The sequence below is a fragment of the Asparagus officinalis genome, chromosome 6 (genome assembly GCF_001876935.1).
Source record: "Asparagus officinalis chromosome 6, Aspof.V1, whole genome shotgun sequence".
Lineage (NCBI taxonomy): Eukaryota > Viridiplantae > Streptophyta > Magnoliopsida > Asparagales > Asparagaceae > Asparagus > Asparagus officinalis.
In genome coordinates this window covers 12,631,939-12,647,446 of record NC_033799.1, presented here as the reverse complement: position 1 = coordinate 12,647,446, position 15,508 = coordinate 12,631,939, and positions in this window count along the sequence as shown.

Below are 15,508 nucleotides of genomic sequence, written 5' to 3'. Positions count from 1 at the left end.
ACATGTCTATTTTCAACTGGTCCTCCTTAGTGAGGTCAAAACCAAACATAATGTAACAGAGTGTCTTAACTGAATACTTTATTCTGATCAGACAATACAACCAAACACAAAGCACCAGAAAATTATAAACTCCCACTAAATCAGGATATCCTTGAATAACACCACACCCATATGAGTAGTATGCTCATGAAAGACCTTGGATGGCAATCCTTTAGTAAGAGGATCTGCTATCATGAAGTTTGTCCCAATGTGCTCTATGGATATCTGTCCACTCTGTACCCTTTCTTTCACAACCAGGAACTTAATGTCAATATGTTTTGACTTAGTTGAGCTCCTGTTGTTATTGGAATACATAACTGCAGATTTATTGTCACAAAATAACCTCAGTGGTCTTTCAATATTATCCAAAATGCGCAGTCCAGTGACAAAATTTCGCAACCATATTCCATGATTTGATGCCTCATAGCAAGCTACAAACTCTGCTGCCATAGTGGAGGAAGCTACGAGTGTCTGTTTTACACTTTTCCATGATATAGCTCCTCCTGCTAACATATAAATGTAGCCTGATGTAGACTTTCTGCTATCTTGGCATCCAGCAAAATCAGAGTCCGAATACCCAATGACCTCTAATTTCTCTGATTTTCTGTATGTGAGCATGTAATCTTTTGTTTTCTGAAGATACCTCATAACCCTTTTGACTGCTATCCAATGATCCATACCAGGGTTGCTTAAGTATCTGCCTAACATCCCAACAATGTACGCAATATCCGGACGCGTACATACCTGAGCATACATTAGACTTCCTACAGCCGAAGCATAAGGAATCTTCTGCATTTCCTGAATTTCAAGGTTACCTTTAGGGCACTGATTGAGACTAAACTTGTCTCCTTTAGCAACAGGGGTGTCACCTGGTCTGCAATCTTGCATGCCAAACCTTTTAAGTACCTTATCGATATAGCTCTTCTGTGATAATCCAAGAATACCCCGAGAGCGATCTCGATGTATCTGGATTCCTAATATAAAAGAGGCGTCCCCAAGATCTTTTATCTCAAAATTCTTTGATAAAAATCTCTTGGTTTCGTGTAACATGCCTATATCATTAGTGGCAAGCAATATGTCATCGACATACAGAACCAGAAAAATATACTTACTCCCACTGAACTTGTGATATACACAGTCATCAACAATGTTCATCTCAAAACCGAACGAGATAATTATTTGTTGAAACTTATGATACCATTGACGAGGAGCTTGCTTGAGTCCATAGATGGATTTCCTTAATTTGCAAACCATATTCTTTGGGTCTCCTGACACAAAGTTTTCTGGTTGCACCATATAAATCATCTCATCTGGTTGCACCATATAGATCATCTCATCAATGTCGCCATTGAGAAATGCAGTCTTAACATCCATCTGATGTAACTCAAGATCATAATGAGCAACAAGTGCCATGATTGTTCTGAAAGAGTCTTTCGATGAAACCGGAGAGAAAGTCTCTGTATAATCAACGCCTTCCTTTTGAGTATAGCCTTTAGCTACAAGACGTGCCTTATACCTCTCCACATTACCATTTGCATCCCGCTTGGTTTTAAAAATCCATTTACAACCAATTGGTTTTGCACCTTCTGGCAATGGGACATATTGTCTTGCATAGACTTGTACTCTTCATTCATGGCATCAATCCACTGTTGAGAGTTAGAACTTTTCATGGCCTGAGAGAAGTTGATTGGATCATCTTCTAACATTCCACTACTTTCCTCATGTTCTTGGAGAAATACAATATAATCATCCGGAATAGCATTTCTCCTTTCTCTCGTGGATCTCCTTAATGGCACTGGTTCTTGAGGTTGTTGAGTTTGTTCTTCTGGAACAGGGAGTTGTTCAACATTATCATCTTGAGGTTCCGGATTTACTTCTTGAGCAACAACAGGTATAGGAACCTGAATATTGTCAAAAGTAACTGTATGGATTGGATCTGAAGCCAATTCCTCCTCAAAACTAATGTCTCTAACCTTATTTCTCCCCCCAAACTCAACATCCTCAAAGAATGTTGCTGTTCCCGTCTCAAAAATATTCCTTATAGTGGGATCATAAAACTTATAGCCCCTAGAGCGATCAGGGTACCCAATAAAGTAGCTGCTAACTGTTTTGGAGTCCAATTTCTTTTCATTTGGCCTATAAGGCCTTGCCTCAGCTGGACATCCCCAAATATGTAAATGCTTTAAACTGGGCTTTCGACCAGTCCAAAGCTCATAAGGTGTTTTAGCAACTGCTTTACTTGGTACTCTATTCAGAATGTAAGCTGCTGTCTTAAGTGCTTCTCCCCAGAGTGACTCTGGTAAAGAAGAATGAGCAATCATACTTCTTACCATATCCTTAAGAGTCCTGTTTCGTCTTTCAGCTACACCATTCATGCTAGGTGAACCCGGCATAGTGTACTGTGGGACGATACCGCATTCCTCTAGGTATCTAGCAAATGGTCCTGGACGTTGTTCACCTGAACCATCATATCTACCGTAGTACTCACCACCACGATCAGATCTGACGGTTTTAATTCTTCTGTTGAGTTGATTCTCAACTTCAGCTTTATAGGCTTTGAACATGTCCAGAGACTCAGATTTTTCATGAATAAGATATAGGTGCCCATAACGTGAGTAATCGTCTATTCCTCCTCAAAAGCAATGTTTCTAACCTTATTTCTCCCCCCAAACTCAACATCCTCAAAGAATGTTGTTGTTCCCGTCTCAAAAATATTCCTTAGTGTGGGATTATAAAACTTATAGCCCCTAGAGCATTCAGAATACCCAATAAAGTAGCTGCTAACTGTTTTGGAGTCCAATTTCTTTTCATTTGGCCTATAAGGCCTTGCCTCAGCTGGACATCCCCAAATATGTAAATGCTTTAAACTGGGCTTTCGACCAGTCCAAAGCTCATAAGGTGTTTTAGCAACTGCTTTACTTGGTACTCTATTCAGAATGTAAGCTGCTGTCTTTAGTGCTTCTCCCCAGAGAGACTCTGGTAAAGAAGAATGAGCAATCATACTTCTTACCATATCCTTAAGAGTCCTGTTTCGTCTTTCAGCTACACCATTCATGCTAGGTGAACCCGGCATAGTGTACTGTGGGACGATACCGCATTCCTCTAGGTATCTAGCAAATGGTCCTGGACGTTGTTCACCTGAACCATCATATCTACCGTAGTACTCACCACCACGATCAGATCTGACTGTTTTAATTCTTTTGTTGAGTTGATTCTCAACTTCAGCTTTAAAAACTTTGAACATGTCCAGAGACTCAGATTTCTCATGAATGAGATATATGTACCCATAACGTGAGTAATCGTCTATGAATGATATAAAATATTGTTGACCATTCCAAGATGCCGTAGGGAATGGCCTACAAATATCAGTATGTATCAATTCTAAGACATCTGAAGATCTATTGGCATTTAATCTCTTTACTTTGGTCTGTTTTCCCTTAATGCATTCAATACATACGTTAAAATCTGAAAAATCAAGGGAATCCAAAATACCATCAGACACAAGACGCTCAACTCTACCTTTTGAGATATGACCCAAGCGCTTATGCCATAATGTCGCTGAATTTTCCTTATTTAATTTACGCTTAGTACCACGTGATTCCACATGCAAGGATTCATTATAAGAAGCAATTGTATCGAGCAAATATAGGTTGTCATAAGTACTTAAGTAACCAGTTCCCACAACATTTGAATTAAAAGATAAACTGAATTGACTGTTTCCAAATGAACAAGAATAACCTGATTTGTCCAATACAGAAACAGAAACCAAATTCCGTCTAAAAGACGGTACTACAAAAGTATCTTTTAAATCCAAATAATAACCAGTTCCTAACAACAACCTAAAGTGCCCAATTGCTTCCACATCTACCGATTGTCCGTCGCCCACAAAGATGTGTCTTTCAACATCACTTGGCTTTCGGTAGCTCATGCAACCCTGCATAGAAACACTTATGTGAGTAGTAGCACCAGAGTCTAACCACCAAGTGTTTCTAGGTACTGAAGCTAAATTAACCTCAGAACAGACCAAAGCAAGGAACGTACCCTTATTATCACGCCAGGCGTGATATTTTGTACAGTCCTTCTTTACATGTCCAGGCTTCTTACAGAAGAAACAACCCTGATTATCCTTATGTTGTTTCTTCTCAACTGGACCCTTAGCAGCTTCCTTATCATTCTTCCTTTTCTTGCCCTTATCCTTAGAGGCATAGGCCAAATGAGCACTTTCTGTCTTATCTTGCTTCAACCTGTCTTCTTCTTGCACACAGTATGAAATGAGCTCATTTAGAGTCCATTTCTCCTTTTGACAGTTATAACTGACCTTAAATTGGTTAAACTGTGCAGGAAGAGACAACAAAACCAGATGCACTAATAACTCGTCACAAAGATCGAGTTTAAGTGCCTTAAGCTTTGAAGCAATATGAGACATTTCCATAATGTACTCCCTGATATTTCCTTTGCCCTTATACTTCATTGAAATCAAGCGAGCTAAAAGCGTGCTTGTTTCTACCTTATCGTTTTTCGCAAAACGCTTCTCAATTTCGGCAAGGAAATCTTTAGCCTTAGTAATCCCTTCGGATTCTATGCCCCTGAAGGCTTCCGGAACGCCGCGCTTAATGATCATAAGACTCATGCGATTTGAACGCTCCCACTTCTCATGCTCCTTCTTTGCATCAGGAGTGCTATCCGCATTGAGAGGTTGGGGTTGTTCAGTTCTTAATGCATAGTCAAGATCCATGCAGCCAAGAACAATTAATATGTTCTCTTTCCAAACCTTGAAGTTTGTCCCATTTAGCATGGGAATTGAGTTGATGTTACTTTGGTAACTTCTTGTTTCAATCGATTATTTAGAATGAAAGACAACTTTAATACCTTAGTATCATATTATTTGAAATAACTAATTGATCCACTACCAAATTTAATTTAAATTAAATAATTTAATTTAAATCAACTGAATTTCCATAGCTTAATTAAGGGCCCATAATGAATTATGACCCACAAATAGGATTTAATTGATAAATTTAATTAATCCTTACGCCCAAAATGAGCTTAAAGGAGCTTATACCCGATAATTAAACACAGGTCCAAAATCTTAATAAAATTCTCAAGTCAAGGCCAATGTTTAAACAAGTTCCAAAGATTAAACAAAGCCCAGATTATTTGGTCTGTGCTCTAACTTTAACGAGTTCTACAATATACTCGTTGTGAATGAATGAACGCAATGAATGAACGAACGCAATGTTCGTTTGAACGCAATGAACGAGTGAACGTAATGTTCGTTTGAACGCAATGTTCGTTTGAGAACGAACGCAGCGTCAACGAACGCAGCGTTTGACGAACGTGTGTTTCATTAGAGAACGAACGTGGGTTCGTTTGAGAACGAACGCAAGGTTCGTTTGAAGCTTTCAAGCCTCGCCAAAAAATTGAGGTAACCACCTCCTTAAATTGAGGTAACCACCTCCTTAATTTGAGGTAACCACCTCCTTAATTTCCGTACGTTTTCACGTGCACGAACCCCTTGAGGGTTTAATCTGAAACCGCCGCCGCTGAATCAACTCCGACGAGGAGTTTTGGAGATTGACGACAAATCAAAAAATCCCAAAAAAAATAATTATTTTTCTGTCGATTTTTGAACTCAAAACATTTAGATCCAAACCTCAATAATTGAATCAAACACAAAAGAAATGAACTTTAGAGTTCATAAATGCTACAAATCCAAAAATCGAAAGAAAAACCAAACAACATGGAAATTTTACTATTCATCCGAAAATAAAAATCTTTACTGTTCATCCGAAAATAAATTTTTTACTGTTCACCCGAAAATAAAAAATGATGTTCATCCGAAAATAAAACGGTTACTGTTCATCCGAAAATGGATCCGAATCGAACACAAATTAAGATCAAAGAACCCTAATTTTAATCTTAATCTCTTAGAACAAATCAATGGTGGCTCTGATACCACTTGTTAGATCTAATAAAAAAACTTGAGATCTAAACCATAAAGCCATGATTGAATTCAAAGAGATTAACAAGAATCAAAAGGTGCGGAAGCATATACCTGAATCCATTGAAGAAAACTTGATTAGGGTTTTGATGATCTTCTAACCTTAGGGTTTCTCTCTTATGGATCTCTTTAGATGGGGATAAGAGAATGAGAGTGGTTAACCCTAGATTAGGGACCATAACCCCTTATATATAGGTGTTGTATATTTGTAATTTGGCCCCTCATCAAATTACAATTACAACCTGGTATCTGCACATATAACCCCATGATATATTTAAATACCTATTAACCCAAATTGATTGATCACTTTAAGTGGGTTATCTTTAAAGATAGTAATACACATTGATTAATCATATGTGCCCACAAATAGATTTAAATAGATTTAATTAGATTTAAATCCAACATTGGTCCCTCAAATCCCATAATTTTGATATTAGCCTTCTCTAAATTGCTAATAGGTCCCTCAAATCATAAGGATAGTTACAATTTGTTCCCTCTAGTGAGCTTACATCAGATGGGACAGGTCCCAAGATATCAGAATAGATTAAATCAAATGGGGCTAAAGCAATATTATTGCTAGATGAGAATGATAAAGTTGTTTGTTTAGCTAACCGACATCTAGTAAAATTTGATAAAGAAGAGAATTTTAAGTTTCCTAAAATGCTAAATTCAAACAAAAGCTTTAAGCGTGAGCTAGAAATATGACCCAAGCGATGGTGCCATAGGTTAGAAGCAGAGAGTCCATGGCCGATTTTGGAAGGAGAAGAAAGATGTGAAGACTTCAACTGATAAAGTCTGTTGACTCCACGACCTGTCCTAATCTTCTAGCCGGTGTGATCCTGGATAACATAAGATTTAGAATCAAATGAGAAAGCACAACCAGATTATGCTACTTAACCAATAGATAAAAGTTGCATAGATAATTTTGTAATATAAAAAACAGATGATAATGTCAAATGACCAGAAGTACCAGATCTTGGTGTAATGTCACCCAACTGAATAACTGCAAGAGGAGCATCATTAACAGCATATATGAATAATGAATTAGGAGTGGGTGTATAGTTTGTAAGAAAAGAGCTATCCAAAGTCATGTGATGAGATGCGCCTGAGTTAAACATCCAAGGAGTACGAGTACCAAAATAGGCAGACAAAGAAGTAAAGTCAGGAGCTGGAGGAAGCACCGTTAAGCCTAAGGTTCTTGGCTATTAATGCATAGCCTCTAAGATTTGGTAAGAAAACAAAGAGTCGCTCATCCGCGTCTCCTGAAGAGCAGGATTGGTGCCAGTTGATGCAGCTATTTAGGTTCTAGTTTTCTCGAATGCCAAACGAGACGGTCTCTTCCGACATTTATTAATAAGGTGACATAACTCTTTGCAATAGAGATGGTAGAGTTGTCATGAGGAATTAGAAGTGCTGCTAAAGACTTCAACAGAAAGAGGATTGTTGAGGAGTAGCCAAAATTGTGTGTGGTGAAGGCTGAGCTGCAGAAGCTGGAGAGGTGAGCATCTTAAGGTGTGTCTCTTGTGAAATAAATTCAGCAACTACCTCACGAAGGTTGGGGAGAGGACTGAGGTGAAGAATATATTCATGCAAGCTTTCTAGCTTGGAATGAAGGTGCATGACAAAGTGATATAATTTCTGACGATCACGTCGTTTCTGAAATGCAATAGCAAAGCTGGAAAGTATCTCAGGAGTAGGTTCCTCCATTATTTGCAATTATTGCCAGTAGACTGATACTATGTTATAGAAATTCTGAACAAATCGATCATCCTGACGAGCAACCTAAAGTGCTTGAAGCTGTTATTCACGAGCATCGTCAGTTTGAACAAACATGTGACTGAGGGCTAGTCACTACTCACCGGATGAAGATGTATGCCCAAGAGAGAGTCAAATAGGAATAGCTACTGACCACATAATGTAAGTCATAATCTGTTGATTAGTACTACCACTTAGTATATGTGACAGTGAAATTAATAGACAAGGTCAATGGAAATGGCCTCTAATGTGGATGATGCAGAAAATGAGGGGGTAAACCAACCCGGTAATGATCGCAAGAGGACAACAGAGCGTTTCATCAATGTAACCCCATAATGTGAAAGCCCAAAGATTATACTGTATAATAAGAGCCCAAACAGTATAATTTTCGGCACTTGTGAGTTGCACATCAAGTGGTGGAAAGATGTAGATACCTTTCTTTCTTTCTTGTCCATAATGAGAAAGAATGTGCTGAACTAGATGAAACAAATGATTCGTATGAAAAGGACACATGCTAATAAATTTCACATCGTGGTGAATAATACCACAATTATTAGAGGTTGATTAGAGAGAGATGTTCTTTTCTACGACGAGAGAGGAATGTGGTGTTTTTTCGCTATGAATGGAGGAGTTGATGGCCAAAGCAGCAGCTAAGAGGTGATGACGACAATTACCATGGCCGGTGATAATGGGAGTGATGGTGGCTAGGTTAGGATTTTGGAGATTTGAGTGAAGACCAAGATTAGATAATGGAGACAAGATGATTGAGTTGAACACTAGCTCTGATACAATGTTAACTAGCTTGGAAAATAGTTTTTCCATTTGAGTTATTGTTTCAGTAAGTTATAGCTATATAGATACACAATTATACAATATAATAGGAAGTATGGTAGGTGGATACTGTAGCACAGGTGAGTACTGTAGCGGTAGTAGGTGGATACTGTAGCATCGTCGGGCAATGTAGCATTGGCCGGTGGTATTGTATGTGTCGTTAGTGGACACTCTAGCGTAGGCTGGTGGTACTGTAGCATTGGCTGATAGACCGGTGAGCACTGCGGGTATGAATTTGACTGTACATGATGAACAAGTTGATGGTGGAAGTATATAAAATACAGATGTCTATTATTACTCTACTGATATATGCATGCACAGAGTCATATCTAGTGCTGATATACGGACGTAGACTCTCACTGGTGAGTTGACCAGCAATATGTAAGAGTCAACTCAAGATCTTGGTTTCAGCACCGCATAAGTTCATTTTATCTGTTTTGACCTGTTACCATAATTCTCCGGCGCCATAATGATTTTCCTTTTTTACTCAACAAGAGAAATTGTTGATTGATTTCATGGCTACTATTGATTTTACTATCCACTTGCTGCATAACTCGCCCACGATCCCTGTATCTACCTGCAGCAATGAGATGGCTCTTATAAATGAAACCTTGGCACATCTCTTTTAAAAGATGACCACAGCTAATATAGAAGGAGAAAAAAATATTTCTACCACTGGAAATAGAACAAAACCCAGCAAAGACTTTACCTTGTCCGTCTTAATTGCTTCCAATCAAATTCTCTCTTTGACCTGCTTCTAATAGTCCTTGACGTAGACAATAATGACATAATCTTGTCGCTTCTTCTACCAGTAAATTAAGTGGCATCTACTGCACATGCAAAGCTTTCTCAATCAATATAGAAGAGTTAAAAATAAAATGACACAAATTAACCAATTGCATAAGTAGCAAACTGCATATCAAATGTCCATACCTTTGCCATTCTTGTTCTTGATTAATAGTAAAACATAATTTATTCTCATGACAAAACAATTACTCAGAATCCATGGATGTTGTAACCCATATCAGCTAATTAATATGTTGCTGCATAGTCCCATATCCCTGTTAATTTACGAAGAATTTGAAACAACAGTGATTATTATGGAATCATCCACGTGTTTTAAAATTAGGTTGTTACGAAGGACCAAGTTCTAACCCCACTTATTTAAAAACCCACTCATTTATCATAAACACCCATACACACAAAGTACCATATGTGACTTATTTATAAATCAAATTTATAGTATATCCTCAAACTTTATACTATACTTTCTAAAAAAATCTCAAATCTCAAAATTGCCCTTCCCAACTCTTCTCACTTTCTCTCTTCCTTCATTTCACAAACCATTACCCTATAAGTTAATCCCTAAATTCCATCTAGTGAAGCCAATCCATTGAAACCGAGTATAATATACTACTTTATATGAAAGCATGACTTTTTATGAGCAAAGAACAACACCTTGTAAAGAAGTATAAATCTTTATGACTAAATTATAAGTCTTTATTATTATTATAATATAGCTCTTTATTGGTTCTGGAACTTCATGAAAAAAATTAATATTGTGCAGTGTAATATGCCGTTAATAAAATTGTTGGAGAAATTAGAGGAATATTTAGTATCCATTTTTCTAGTTAAGATAAAATTATGAAAGATTAATAGCTATTAATTTTTACTGAGCAAAGTATAACACTGTATTCCAAAATATAGTTTCTTATGAGCAAGGTACACATTATATATATAACTCTTTACGACTAAAATATATCTCTTCATCGCTATAGTATAGCTCTTTATTGATTTTAGGACTATAGAAAAGAAATATTTAATGATTATAAATAGAAATCATATTAAAATTAAATTATTGTCTTTTGTGAGGAGAAATATTAATGGAAGAGAATTTCATTAGAAAGAGAGAGGAAATTAATGGAGGAAAGAGAGATTTTGAAAAACATAAATGCACTAAATTGGATTTTGGAGACTGAGGGGAGAAACACGCAAAAATAAATTTCTCCTCGCATCACCATTAATGTGATGGGAGTGGAACGTGATTGCTGTTTAAAAGAAGAGAGGAAAGGAGAATTCAGATTTGTTACGGGAGATCCAATATAAAGTTGAGGGTATACTATCGGTTGGGTTTAAAAACAATTTACAAGTTGGGTTTGAAAATGAATCATTTATGATACTTTGAGGGAATGAGTGTCTATGGAAGTGAGTAGGTTTTTTAATATATGGGGTTAAAACTTTGGGTTAAAAGAGAAAAGTCCTTTAAAATATTAATTAGTGATATCATTGTTACATTTCCACATCTGCACATTGTTTACGTCAGGAGGTTAGTGGAGATTAGTAAGAATTAGGGGTACTTAATCTCCTTTGACGATTGATCAGACTAGGTAGGTGGATCCCTACACAAGCAATACCCGGTGGCGTGCCCTCTGACGCTCAAGTTAGTGATTGGTGGAATTAGTATGAAGAAAAATGCAAGACTAAGTTTTGGGTTCATAGAGTTCAGGCCTGAGAATGGTGATGGTCTCTCTGTTAAGTCTCATGTTTATGAGTCTATTGTGTAATCTAATTTTGATAATTAATAAATAATTCCTAATGATGTTTTATAATATCCGTGTTTTCCTCCAATATACATCCAGGTTGGAGAGGTTGGTTGGACTTGAGCTTTAACGATGATATTCTTAGAGGTTGGGGGAAATTGAAATAAAACCATCGCAATTCAAGTCAAATAAGAGATCATTCTTCATCTCTACTACCAAGTTGAGAATTGTCCAAGATCGAGCTCAAATGAAGACTTTTAGCTTGGGTATAGTAGTTTAGTTTTATACTTTATGTGGAAGACTTTTAGCTTGGGTATAGTAGTTTAGTTTTATACTTTATGTGTTCATGCTTAAAGCTCAAATCATATACACACACATTTAGGGTATAGTAGTTTAGTTTTATACTTTATGTGTTCATGCTTAAAGCTCAAATCATATACACACACATTTATTTCATATTTATTGCTTATACATCCTTTTGTGAGTTAACATGGTTTTCAGATTATAGACTAAATAACACTATTTTACATCTTTTGTAAAGTGTATCAATCACTTAAAAAAAATCTCAAAACTTGTTTGAAAGGATTCCATCAAAATCAAGTTTTTAACGAGTTAGTATTCTTGAACGTTTTGCAAAATAGTAAGTTTTTACAAATGAGAAATGATATTTTAAAACTTTTCTTCTAACATGTTTATTTTCATGTGTATAAATGTTTTCTCAAATTTTACTAAATTTGGAGTTATTTTACTATTTTGAAATGATTTTAGAAAATGAGCTTTTTAAAAGTCAAGAACCTGCTGTGATGTTTATCGGTCGACCGATGGGTTCCACCAGTCGACTAACCAGAATAAGTTTTTCAACCTTCCTTTTTACAGATAAATCAGTCAATCGATCAAGACGATCAGTCGACCAATCAACGGTCATTTTCCTGTAACGGCTAGTTTCTGTTTTTGGTTGTTTGAGAGGCTATAAAAAGCCCTCAAGCCTTATTTGTTCTTAAGAAGTTTATTGGAGTGTTTTGCAGCAAGTTTTTGAGATATCAAGTATGTTTTATTTATGTGAAGAGAGTTTCGCAAAGAGAAGAATTTCAATTTCAATTTTGAGGCGTTCATCCTCAAATCTCTACATCTCTTTGTTTGGAGAAGTTTTCTAAACTCTTCCTCTAGCTAATTGATAGTTCATCCTCAAATCTCTACATCTCTTTGTTTGGAGAAGTTTTCTAAACTCTTCCTCTAGCTAATTGATATTTTTGGTTCTCATATATATAAGCTAGAGTTTGGAGAAGTTTTCTAAACTCTTCCTCTAGCTAATTGATATTTTTGGTTCTCATATATATAAGCTAGATTTATTTGAGTTTAATTTTGTTTTTACTCATTGTTTACTCATACACCCACTTGAGCTTTAGTATTTCACATATTGTATATTTGGTTTGTGAGGTTGATTCATTGAGTGTGCTTACATTTCTTTCTCATTTGTATTGGAAAACAAATCCTTTATCCGCACTTATTGTTGAAACACGTTGTAATACACATGAACTTTTAGAGGAGTGGTTGGAGAGAGGCCGGGGTTAATTTCAAGAGGAGTGGGTTGGTAGTAAAGCCTAGGGAGAGGTTGTAAATCCATACACTTGAGAAATGTAACATGAGTAGTACAACACTTAGAGGAGTGTGACTTGTTTGATTGACAACGTGTGAGTTGTAAATGTTATCGGTGAACGTTGAAAATTATTATTGTGTAGTTATTTTGAGTTATAGTGGAGATCTCCTCGAGGTGAGGAGCGGAGACGTAGGTCGAGGGTTGACCGAACTCCATGATCATATCGTGTGTTTGCGATTGTCTTTTGCTCATTATTTCACTTTTCATCTTGTGCTTGTTTATATCGATCATTGTTATCTTATTTATCCTTGCATATCCTTGCATATAATTTGTTGTACATCATATTGTTAGGATATTGCATTGAAAAGTTTTTATTTGGCATCAATATCAGAATCACTCTTTCATATTGTGCTTATTCTTATATCACATATTGTCTCATTATTTATATCGCCTATTGTTTCATTATATATCCTTGCTTATATTGTTGTATATATCATCATCGCTAGGATAATTCATTATTAGTTTTAATTTGGCATAAAAAACAGATTAGATTAGCAATTACCCTATTCAGCCCCCCTCTAGGGTACTTTCACTCTCATGTTACAAGAGATATGGAAGGTAGATTGGTAATTTGACTCGGGCAGTGAAAATGGTATTTTGTTTATGCTTTACACCTATCAACACTAGGTGGGCGAATATTCGTGAGAGTCATCCATATCACATTCAATGTGACAGTGACAGAATGACAGGGTGCAAGTGTTCGTCCGAAGAGTCATTATTACCTCTAACCCGCATTTAATATAATTGCGACTAGGTGACATAGTATGGGCAATGCCCGAAAACTCAACATCATGTCTGGTCGTGTATTAAATGCGGGTGTCTTTGACGAGGTGGTCTGATGTGCCCCCAGACTTATGATAATCTCTGGCAGAGTTCGACCTAAAGACGCCTCCCGAACTAGACTGAGATTAGCAAAGGGGTCGGCCAGTCCAGACAAATTGTCACTATACTAGGTTGGGTTTCTCATCATATGACCTGACCCACTTTTTTGACACGTGGCTAATTCTCAAGGGTTTATAAAACTTGTGATTTTTAAGGTATAACACACATATTCTACATTTCTCGCATCTTTGCATTCCCATGAATTTCTGAACTAGATAAATTTGATATGTTTTTCAGTCTTTTTAGGATAATATGCTTGTCTAATTTATTAGTGAAATAAATTTTTACATGCGTGAAACACAACCTGTTCATTACACTTTTGGTATTATCATTATTTTAGCAAAATTATAATTTTTATATTGTACTGCTGAGTAAGTTGTTTCTGAGTAAAAAATTAAATTTGTTAAGTACTTTTCTTTTTGAATAATCAATGTTTTATTTGCTAAGTTTATTGATTAATAAAAAACCAGTTAATTCTTTGTTATATCATTTACTTTCTTTAATATTTATTTTCATGAAAAAATAGTAATTCAGATGTATGTAAATTCAGTTTATTTTATTTTGCTGATAAATTTACATGCATTTGAATTATTAAAATCAAATCAACTAAATTTACATACATCTGAATTAGTATTTTTTCATGAAATTAAATATTAAAAAAGCAAATGATCTAACAAATGATTAAATGTTTTTTTCATGAAATTAAATATTAAAGAAAGCAAAAGTTTAATACAAACATGTATAAATTATGCACAAGAACACTGATTAGTAACCGTCCACATTATCCCCCAAGTACGTTTGTAAATTATGGTTCCATGATTCTTATATGTGGCGGTTACTAATCAAATAAAAATCACATTCATCATGACTTGGTTAAACTTGTACAAGTATATATTTGAGAAAATTAAAGTTTTAATCCAATATTTATATTAGATACTCATTCGTGAGGTTTAAGAGAATAATGTATTCCAAAAATTTTGATACAACCTCTTAGGTTTGTGAATACTTATGTTTAATCTAATAAAATCGAAATTTTCTTTCACTTAATCAAAATTGAAATACGGTTATTAAAAAAACAAAATTGAAATACAATTATAAGAAAATATTTGAGAAAATTGATTTTTTAATTCAATATTTAATTACATGATCCTTTTTATATTTTTTTCTTTCCCGCCGATGTGGGATGACTTGGATCCTACAAGATCAACTTTTAGATTCACCTCCTATTCTGGTTCAGATCAAACACCCAATAACAAAAAAATAATCCTATCGGATCCACATGCAATAGAATTATTGTGAAAAGTCGTTATTCAAAGGGTAAAAACATTTTTTTTTTGTTTGGACTTTTTTGGTGTTAATCTATATATTTTTACATTCTGAATTAGCCTCTTAAATCTACATTTTTTGCATTAGTCTCCCAAATTGATAATAGCCCCTACATCTTTATTTTTTAATTAGTCTCCCTAATTTTCATGTGCTATGAGTAACCCCCTAAATTTCATATTTTGAATTAGTCCCCAAAATATTTTTAAATGTTTTGAAACTAGTCTCTCAAGTTAGCATGAGGTTAAAAAGTTTGTGGGACTAGTTTTAAAGAACCTAAATTATCATGGGGGGCTAATTCCAAATCATAAAGATTTGGGCGACTAATTTTAAATTAGTTAAAGATTTGAGAGACTAGTATTAAAAAATAAAGACACGAGGGACCCTTCTAAAAAAATATGAGAGATTTGGGACTAGTATTAAAAAAACCCAACTTTTTTTTACCCCTCACGTCATGTGGAGACGAAGAAACCCACATTA